At 45.6% G+C, this 8,930-nt stretch overlaps 1 protein-coding gene and 1 pseudogene across 8 annotated transcripts in view; both read right to left on the reverse strand.

The window, feature by feature from the left end:
* The window catches only part of LOC126365747 (adipokinetic hormone/corazonin-related peptide receptor variant I-like), a 1,043,803-nt gene that overhangs the window by 1,001,696 nt on the left and 33,177 nt on the right, over positions 1-8,930 (reverse strand). The window lies entirely within an intron of this gene.
* Positions 1,606-1,723, reverse strand: LOC126268287 (5S ribosomal RNA; annotated as a pseudogene).

Genomic DNA, 8,930 nt, shown 5'->3' on the forward strand with positions numbered 1-8,930 from the left:
ACACCTTTGATGACCCACCAATACCATTATTTCTACAAGGACTGCAGTGGGTCTGCACCTCTAGTGGCCCACCAATAGTAATCTCTACCAGGACTACAGTTGGTCTGCTCTGTGATGACCTACCTACCAATAGTCTTTAATTTCGACTGACTCTGCTATGGCCCATTACCTGTCTGCATTTCAAGACTCAGCACTGCCTTTAGTTGGAAGGACAACACTACTTCTTCAAGACTGCTTAGAAATCCACTACTTCCAAGTGCAATTTCTTTTATTGCTCAGACTTTGAAAAAAAAAACCACTGCATTTTTACTGTGATGAATGATCAGGGCTGTCTATATGGACTGTGAGAAAATTTTAGCTTTTGACCAACATTGTATCAATAAGTGTGTGCATTTGATTTCTTTGCTATTGTAATCATAATTATGAAAAAAAATTTCAAATCTGTATTGGCCACTGCCCAAAACAATTTGTAATTTTTTTTGTGGGGAGCATGGGGGCTATGTAAGTAGGCTGTTTACGTTTTCTTATTGGTAACGCCACGTAGCGCTCTGTATGAAAAATCACTGGCTGTGCTGTGCGCAGTCTGTGGCTAGTTTGCATTGTTGTCTGCCATTGTAGTGTTGGGCAGCGGCAGCTGGAGTTGGAGCTGGATGCTAACAGTGGGTAGCGTTGGCAGTTGGAGGTGAGCAGCCAGCAGTGGTGGACGTGGGGAGAGAGATGGCGGAGTTTTGAAATTTGTAAGAATTGGTGTCATGAACTGCTATATATATATTATGACTAGTGAGGTAAATACATTGTTTGTTCTCTATTAAAATCTTTCATTTGCTAACTACGCCTATCAGTAGTTAGTGCCTTCAGTAGTTTGAATCTTTTATTTAGCTGGCAGTAGTGGCGCTCGCTGTATTGCAGTAGCTTGAGTAACGAAGATATTTGTGAGGTAAGTGATTTGTGAAACGTATAGGTTATTGTTAGTCAGGGCCATTCTTTCGTAGGGATTTTTGAAAGTCAGATTGCGTTGCGCCAAAAATATTGTGTTTCAGTTTAAGCACATTCGTGTATAATTATTCAAAGGGGACGTTTCAGTACGAGTATGCAAAATAAGTTCCCAGATGTGTGAGTGGCTGGAACACTTCTCAAGTAACGGAACCCTTTATGCTGAAGGTTTTATCAGGAATAAGGCAACTGCCAGGAGTGTCCTAGGAACGTGTGATAGGACTGTTGTTATTCTCTGTATACACACATGATCTGGCAGCCATGGGGGACGGCAATCTGCTCCTGTTTTCTGGTGATGGTGAGGTGTGCGGGAAGGTCTCAGTGAGTGAGTCTAGGAGGATACATCATGACTTAGACAAAATTTCTATTCGCTGTGATGAATGGCCTCTTCCTCTAAATGTAGAAACTAAACTAAACTCCTCCCCAACAGGCCATGTAGGCGCAACAGTACCGACCGGTTGCTGTGTCATCCTCAGTCCACAGGCGTCAATGGATACGGATATGGAGGGACATGTGGTCAGCAGGCCGTATGTCAGTTTTCGAGACGGGAGCCGCTACTTCTCAAACAAGTAGCTCCTCAGTTTGCCTCACAGGTGCACAGTGCACCCCACTTGCCAACAGAACTCGGCAGACCGGATGGTCACCCATCCAAGTGCTAGCCCAGCCCGACAACGCTTAACTTCGGTGATCTGACGGGAACTGGTGTTACCACTGTGGCAAGACCGCTGGCTCTAAATGTAGAAAACTAAGTCAATTCAGAGTAGAAAATCAATCCTATGATGCTTGAATAGAACATTACTAGTGTACTGGTTGTCACACTCGAATTGGTTAAATATGTAGGCCTAACATTGCAAATCTGTGTGGAATCTAACGAGAACATAAGGACGCTAGTAGAGAAACGGAATGGTCGACTTCAGATTCCTGTAAGTATTTTAGGAAACTGTGGTTCACGTGTAAAGGAGAACGCGTATAGAACACTAATACTACCCATTCTAGAGTGTTTGAAAACCCTACTAGGTCGGATTAGTTAAAGACATCGATGCAATTCACAGGGGGAGATGCTATATTTCTTACCTGTACGTTATTCATGCTAGAATTACAGAAATCCTTCGTGAATTCAAGAGGGAAGCGCTGGAGAAAAACGATGTTATTTACGCGAACACTACTGAGAATATTTAGAAAACGTGTAGTTGATCCTCACCACACAGCGATTCTACTGTCGCCAATGTATATTTCGCATACGGACCGCAAATATAGCAGAAATTAGGGCTCTTACCGAGGCATATAGATACCTTTTTTTCCTCGCTCTGTGTGCCGGCCTCGGTGATCTCGAGGTTCTAGGCGCGCAGTCCGGAACCGCGCGACTGCTACGGTCGCAGGTTCGAATCTTGCCTCGGGCATGGATGTGTGTGATGTCCTTAGGTTAGTTAGGTTTAAGTAGTTCTAAGTTCTAGGGGACTGATGACCACAGCTATTAAGTCCCATAGTGCTCAGAGCCATTTGAACCTCGCTCTGTCTGTGAGTGGACAAGAAAGGAAATGTCTAGGTGATAGACGGCAACCTCCGCCACGTAGCATACGGTTTCTTGCGGAGAATATACGTAGACGTAGATGTAGAGTTTTGGCTCGCCAACGTACATAGCAAGCAGCATAAATTGCTCATATCGGAGAATACAAAGGGGATTAGTGTCCTGTTTATTGATAGACCAACTGAAAAATGGGGTACAAGCTGCCCCATTCTACCTTCCTTAGCACCTTTAAAAATGTCTGAAATTTCGGCGTGCGGCCATAGGCGCGCTTTCTTCAACATGCAACTGATTTTCACTCCCACAAGTTCCCACAATTCTAACTCTCCCAGACCTACTGCTCCATCGCTGTAAGTCGCTCACAGCCATCCACACCCACTTTGCCATTCTCATTCATTCATTCAGCCCGACTCAGTGTCATTATCTCTTTACGGCTCTCTGTTACCATCCCTGTCTCAAGGCCACAGCTCCCCCAGTCATTGTATTAAATACTTTCTCTAATTATCATTGGCTCTCACCCATATCCACCTTGTACTCCCTTTAATCCTCTCCTCTACTCTTTTCCTAACAGTTCCGTCAACCCTGTTGCACTGTCTCCTCTCTTTTTCTCACACTGCCATTGCCTCCTTCACTCTTTTATACTAGTCTAGTATTTCCATTGCCCGCTTCTCTCTCAGCACAAAACAGCTCGAATATATTCGCGTGCCAACATTTTTGGGAAAATTTTAAAGGTGCTGGATAAGGTAGATTGAGGCAGCTAACACACCACTTTGCAGTCAGAGACTTTTAATAAACAAGAGCACAGTCGACTTTTGTGTGTTCCCTTCTTTTCTCTGCTAGAGCAGTGGACGTCACTCAGATGGTAACCGCTTTATAGGCCGGTAGAATTTTGATAGTTTACTTATGTAACATTAAAATAACGCAAAACTTGTCCGTCTGCTTAGCTGAGAGGTAACGTGTTAGCCTACTATGCAGTGGGATCCGGTTCGATTCCCGGGCGGACTGGAGAAATTATGCACTCGTGGAATGGGTGTTGTGTTGTCCTCATCATCGCCGACGCGCAGGTCGCCCTGAAATAACACTTCACCCGGCGGCCGAAATTCGCTGGATGGGGCCTCCCGGCCTAATGCCACACGATCATTTCAATTCAACGCTAAACTATATAATTTTATACCTCAAACGAGATTGTATGTGCACAAAAATTTTCCAGTATGTGGTTCCCAGAGCCCTTCTGATGATAACGGAGACACTTTACAGCATATTACTTCGTGCTGTGTTACTTTTAAACTGCGTTTTTCGCCTCGCACAGGATTTTACGTGCTTATTTTACGTGTGCATGTAGGGTAACTTTAACCTCTGTATCTCGGTAACGAACAAAGGTTCAAGAAAATTTTCACTGTTGTTCGGGATCTGGATCTTAGTAATATAATGTAAAAGTTTCTGTCATTTGCTGTGCATAGCCGTCTTGGAAAGGCACACACTCCTATACCAATGCGTTCAAGTGTCCCCATAGCTAGAAATTCGACGGATTCACAGGTCCGATGAACAGAGAGGATGGCATGCTACCTCGACCCATCCATGAAATTTTGTGGTGAGATACTGTCGCATGATCTGTAGAGAAGTGTGCGTTTCCCGATCACGTTCATAAACCACAGTCGTAGTCTGTCTGGAACAGTAACGTTATCCAACAGCTTTGGTAATACATCATACAGTAATTGATGGTACACAGCACCTGTTGTTTGGTAAGTTGTAAGGCCCTGTAAGTCACGGACAGTTCCCGCCTATACATTGATACTGAAGCGCTCCGCATTGTTACACAAAAATCATGTTTTCCGGAACTCCTCAGGAACCCTGCATGAACTAAATGGCGGCTCCAGAAGCCCATTAAGGCGCACCATAGACAACCTCAAATTCGAACGAACCAACCAACCAATTTGCCGCGTTTGCTTATAATGGAGGAAGTGTGTAATATACATACTTTGACCCTGTACTGTAGGCCAGTGACACTACGACCATCCTTCTAGTGAGTATAGAAATGGTCCCTCGCCCAAGCGCAATCCAAAATATTTGACCCCTCCTTTCTATCCCCAATAGAATCTGGGGTATGGGCCAGCAAAGAAACCCATTTTTATCCGCGGCGTATTGGAATAGATAGAGCTTGCTGTTGCATCTATACCGGTGGACTGCTGAGACAAAGGACTGCTGCGTCCATTCTGAAGGCGCCGCCGACGGACAGGGTCGCCGCTAACGCAGCAGATAGGCCACCCGCTACACGACGCGAGCACTTAACGCGAGGCAATTACGCACCAGCTAGGGTCCTGCCGGGCGGCCCAGCCGGTCGATGTGGGTGTCCTCTCTTCTCGGCACGCTCCACCGACACTTTGCTTTCCACTCGCTGCTCTCTCAGTCGGCAACAGGACAAAATATTTGCATTACTTCTGCTACCAATCTTCAGTCTTTGCATTTTATCCCGACATAAATACACTAGTATCCTAAATCTAATCAACAAACAGCTTTTTCCCCGTCCTGTGCCTAATACAAATATAATGTTCAAATGTATGTGAAATCTTATGGAACTTAACTGCTGAGGTCATCAATCCCGAAGCTTACACACTACTTAATCTAAATTATCCTAGGGACAAACACACACACCCATGCCCGAGAGATGACTCGAACCTCCGCCGGGACCAGCCGCCCAACACCGCTCGGCTAAACCCGCGCGGCAATACAAATATAGTAATGCAAACTGTCAACAGATATCCATGCGATCGTGTTCTCCATAGTATATGATATTATGGTCAATGGACAACCACGCCGCCGATAACATCATGGCACCTATAAAAACGGGAGTGTTTACAGGATATTACCACATCCACACTTGCAGTTGCAGTGTACCCAGTCACAAACGGTGCATTATGGTGCAGAGGAGACGCCCACCAGACTCTCTGTAGTGGAGGAACATACGAAGAATGAAAGCAGGACAATCGCAAACTGATGTGGTCCGATGGCTTAATGTGAATCATTTTGTTATTTCTCGGATGAGGCGACAGTTCATAGAGACCGAAGCTGTACCCTGAAGATCAGGGCAGGGCAGACCACGTGTGACACCAGAGAGGGAACCATTATTTGGCTGTAAGGGCACGACGGTACCGGCTTTGTACTGCACGACAACTGGCAGCTGATCTCGCAGCATCTCCTGGGCTTGTAGTATCGAGGCAAACGGTGTAGACAGGGCTTCGACAGAGTGGCCTTTATTGTTGGAGACCTGTTGTTTGTGTACCTCTGAAGTGTCGTCACAGAAGGGAACGTCTAGAGTGGAGTCGTCAACATGCCATTTGGACGGTTGAACAGTCGGCAAATGTTCATTTCACAGGTAAGTCCCAATATGATCTGAAGAGTGATTCTCGAAGGATTCGCATCTGGAAGAAACGTGGAATAGCGTTTCACGACCCAGACATTGTGGAGACAGACCGATATCGATCCCTAATGGTGGGCTCAGGTATTATGTTGACCACACGAACACCTCTTCATGAAATCGTGTCGGTGAGTAAGCAAGGTTGAACTGATGTTAGGTATTGTGATGAGATGGGGCGTCATTAACATGAGATTGGTGAAAGCATGCTCCGTTGTTGTCAGGCGTGTTTTTCTGCCATATGACGTCACACCCCATACTGACCACATTGACCAGTTCTCTGAATGGTGTGTGTGTGTGTGTGTGTGTGTGTGTGTGTGTGTGTGTGTGTGTGTGTGTGTGCACACATACACACACACACACACACACACACACACACACACACACACACACACACACACACACAAATCCGATAAATTGAATAAAAGAAACAACATTTTTGTCTACCGTTATGCATGTTACAGTTGTTTACGTTCTGTATTCATTAGATTGTTTCTAATTTGCTATCGCCTATTTATTTTATTTTCTGCTAAAATAAACGCAACCGTGGAAAATTTCCCTTTGTTGCTTTAATTTTGGACACCAGCGTATAAGGGGCAGCCAAATGAAAGAGACAAATGGGAAGAGTAACGAAACTGTTTGTTGAAATGTCCTGGGACATTAAATCTATGTGCTGGATGGAGAGTTCGAGACCTTTGCCTTCTGCGGCCAAGTGCTCTATCCACTCAGCTTCCAAGTACGACTCACGATTCGTTCTCTGCTGCAAAGTGACAAAATCATTGTGGAATCTTCTTCCAGGCTGTGGCTGGGCCACGTCTCCGCACTACCCTTTCTTCCAGGAGTGCGTGTCTTGCAAGGTTTGCAGGAGAGCTACTATGAAGTCTGGAAAGCAGGGGACGAGGTACTGCCGGAAGCACAGCTGTGAGGATGCGTCGTGAGTCCTGCTTGGGTAGCTTATTAGAGCACTTGCCTGAGATACGCGAAGTTCCCTAGTTAAAATTGTGGTCTGACACACAATTTTAATCTGCCAGCAAGTTTCATGTCACCACACACTCCGCCACATAGCGAAAACTTCGTTCTGGAAGGTGTTTATTATTTCAGAAGTAACGACCATAGTTGTAATACATACAGGTTGATTTTTTTTTCCAACGTGTACGAACTCTAGCGATTGGTCGATGAAAGGATACGGAAAAAAAAAATTACGTCCGGAAATGCATGGTTTCTATGCTAAAGACCATTTATTCAGTCATACTTCGTTCTAATACGCGCTGTACGATGCAGCCACAGTTACAGATGCATGGTTTCCTCCTAGGGGATGGTACTGTTCCTCATACGTTATGCCCTAGCGCCCTGTCCTGCCACAATAATTGGTAATGTGTCAGATTCACTTCTCCTGCTGACTCACCTAGTAGTGGATGCTATTCAGCGTTGTGCACAATGCATCCGTATTCGAACCGAGAACTTGCCGACATGGTGTTTAATTACGGAAAGGCAAATGGCAACGGTCAGCGGGCAGCAATGGTTCATCAGGAAACTTATCCCCGCCGACAACAACCACAGCATTCAATGTTTGGAGCCGTTTTTTTGCAGTTTGTCTGAGACCGGGCCGTCTCAGGAAACGGGAAAGCATGTAGGACGTACCCGACTTCGAGGAAAATACGATTAACACTGTGGAAGTCGACTGTCGTGTCAGTACCAGGCAGTTCGGCGGCCAGTACAGGTAAGTCAGACGACCGTGCGGGACATCCTTCATGGCAATGGTTACTACCTTTGTCACTTACAGAGTGTGCAGGACTTACTAGCGACAGACTTCCCACACCGGGGGGTGGTTTTGTCATTGGTTTCTTCACCAAGCGACCACGATTCTGGGATTTGTGTCATCCATCCTATTCACAGATGAGGCCAACTTTACACAGAGTTCTATCTTAGAGTTTTGTTACAATCATCTGTGGGATAGTATGCAGAACCCCCAAGTCATGGGGACAGCGAATCATCGGCATCGTTGCATCAGGAATGTGTGGTCCGAGATAATTGGCGACCATATTGTCGGACCAATCTTCCTTCCACGTCGCCTAACAGGCCGGAACTATCGGCGTTTCTTGTGTGTGACTTTTGTCCCCTGCTGGAAGAAGTGCCACTGATGATTCGAAGGGTTATGTGGATGCTACATGATGGTGCTTCAGCCCAATTCGCCCTTAACGTCCGGACGCATCTCAGTCGTGACTTTCCTGGTCGATGGATCGGATGAGGGGGTCCAGTTGTACGGCCTGCTCGTTCATCGGATCTCAATTTTTGCGATTTCTGGTTATGCAGCCATATCAGAAGTATCTTGTATGCAGAACCCTTTCCAGATATGGAGACACTGGAGCAGCGTATTCAAGCTATCTTTGACACTGTTCGGATGCAGCCTGGCCGATGTGAACGTGAACAAGCATGCGTTGAGGCACATGGAAACCATTTTCAACACATACTGTAACTGTGGCTGCACGGTACAGAGCGTATTAAACCGCAGTCTCTGTAACAACGTATCACTTAATTTTCTGTAGCTTGGAAACCATGTATTTCCGGACATGCGTTCTATAGACTTTTTTGTTCTGTATCCTCTCATAGATCATTCCCTAGAGTTTGTACATAGTGGGGAAAAAAAAATCAGCCTTTCTTCAGGGGTCCAAAACAAAAATATGGAAATAGCAACGTTAACAAAGAAAAAATACATACATAATTATTAATATCTTATAGGTCTCTAAACGGTTAGTAGTAATAGATGTACAATACGATATGACAAATAAGCACCTTGCAGCGTGGCTACCAGCTTGTTATTCACCAAGCCGGATGTGAGAAACCGCCTAAAAATCACATCCCCGCTGACATGAACGTCATGCCCTCGCCCTCAATCCACCTGGCTGATTGGATGCGTTGCTGGCGAGTTATCCACGTCGCGAAAACGGTAGCTTTAATGTGTTCGACTATCTGGGTGGCCCTTCAGCAAGACAAATCTGC

The sequence above is a fragment of the Schistocerca gregaria genome, chromosome 4, assembly GCF_023897955.1.
Source record: "Schistocerca gregaria isolate iqSchGreg1 chromosome 4, iqSchGreg1.2, whole genome shotgun sequence".
Taxonomy (NCBI): domain Eukaryota; kingdom Metazoa; phylum Arthropoda; class Insecta; order Orthoptera; family Acrididae; genus Schistocerca; species Schistocerca gregaria.